The 1,903-nt window shown below is 36.4% G+C and overlaps 1 protein-coding gene across 1 annotated transcript in view; it reads right to left on the bottom strand.

Annotated features, from left to right (window-relative positions):
- LOC106868937 (uncharacterized) overlaps positions 1–1,206 on the bottom strand; it is a 101,249-nt gene extending 100,043 nt beyond the window's left edge. Inside the window, exon 1 of the mRNA XM_014914411.2 lies at positions 384–1,206. The gene's annotated coding sequence lies outside the window, so the exon portion shown is untranslated. The remainder of the gene's footprint in view (positions 1–383) is intronic.
- Positions 1,207–1,903: the final 697 nt, after the last annotated feature.

Raw genomic sequence — 1,903 nt, 5'->3', positions numbered from 1 at the left:
TAGAGAGAGAGAGAGAGAGAGAGAGAGAGAGAGAGAGAGAGAGAGAGAGACATATAGATATAAATATATGTATTCACACACACACACTTATATATAGAGAGAGAAAGAGAGAGAGTGATAGGTAGGTAGATAGATAGATAGATAGATAGATAGATAGATAGATAGATAGATAGATAGATAGCAACATACACAAACATACACACGGACAGAGAGAGACATACACGCACACATATATACATATATATATATATACAAACGAAAGAAAATGCGGTCAACACAAGTTGAGTATATATAAAAAGAAAGGGGAACAAACAACAATGGTTAACTAATTAAAATAATTGAAAAACAGAAAGAAAAAAAGGCAAAAAGATTGTAATTCTTACCTGAATTAAGTATGAATACTATTATTAATAATAATAATAGTAATATTCAAAGAAGATCAGCAAACTTCTATCTATCACGCGTGTATTGAACGTTAGTCAATTCAATATTTACTGTCTTTCAGCCCGCACGTATTTAAATTTTTTTGTTTTTGTTTCTTGCTTTTTGCGTGTATGTTTTTTGACTGAGAGCGTGTTTGTTTTGTACTCGTGTGAATTACTGGGACATGTTATTGAAAACAGATTAAAAGACGAAGATAAGGGTATAGTTATTCAGAGATCTATGTGTCTTCGATGGAACTTATTAAACATATGTATTTTAGTTAATTATTAATATTTTTAGATAATTAATTTTTGCTTTGTAAATAAACAATTAAGTGTCGTAAACAATTATTCGTTGGGCCTGTTTGTTTTTTTTGTGTTTTTGTTGTAATGGTTGTTTATGTTTTTTTAAAGTTGATTTTTATGATGCTTTTGTAAATTTTGGTCGTGACCGAGTATGTATGTGAGTGTGTGTGAGGGTGTGTGTGCTGTTTCGTATTGTCTTTTCGTTTTTTGACGAAAGACAGTAAAGTTTAGCTTTGTGTACACAGTCCGACTGTTGTATATAATGTATATAGAATGTATATATAGAGAGATAGAGAGGAGAGAGAGAAAGAAAAAGTGGCAGAGAGGGATAGAGATTATGTATATATATTTATAAAGAGAGGGAGAGAGATTATAGAGCAGTAATCCACTCAGCTGCCTTTAAACTAAACTTCCACGACTTCGGTTTAAATAGTAACAAGAAAGTTGTTGCCAAGACAAGAGACGTCGGTGATGGAGATGGTGGAGAGAGTCGCTCGAAGTGATGGTGGTAAAGATGAAGGGAATGGTCTTGGAGGGAGGATACTGAAGGTGGTGGTGGTGGTGGTGGTGGTGGTGGTAGTGAAGGAAAAGAGGAAGTAAGAGACGAGATGATGGGGAGGGATAATACGATAATACGATGGTGAGAGTAAACGGAGGAGGGTAGTAGTGGTGGAGTAGAAAGGGGTGTGGGAGGAGTGATGACAGAGACAGAAAGAGGAAAGTGTTTGTGTTGTATGTATGTATGTATGTATGTATGCATGCGAGGAGTCGTATATGTGTGTGTGCGCATGTGAATTAATGCGTGTGCATGTACGCGTGTGTGAGTGCAGCAATCGTTATGCGTTTGTGTGTAAGTATGTGTATATATGTATGTATATAGTGGCATATGAAGTACGTCAGTATGCGTGTGTGTATTTATGTGTCTGTATGTGTCTTATCACTGTACATGTAGTGGGTGTGTACTCGTCAACATATATGATGAACACGCATGTAGTGTATATATTAATTAGGTGTGTATGAGCCCGCGCGCGTGCGTGCGTGTGCGCATGTGTATATATCTAAATGCGTGTATGCAGGTGGTGTGAATATGTGCCTGCAAGTGTATATGTTTGGCTCTACCTATGGGGGTGTACGTATTTACAAAAAAAAACACGCATGTGCGGGGGTGTATATAT

Source organism: Octopus bimaculoides, chromosome 7 (genome assembly GCF_001194135.2).
Source record: "Octopus bimaculoides isolate UCB-OBI-ISO-001 chromosome 7, ASM119413v2, whole genome shotgun sequence".
NCBI lineage: Eukaryota > Metazoa > Mollusca > Cephalopoda > Octopoda > Octopodidae > Octopus > Octopus bimaculoides.
The sequence above is the reverse complement of the archived record's forward strand: the minus strand, read 5'-3'. Positions and strand labels throughout refer to the sequence as shown.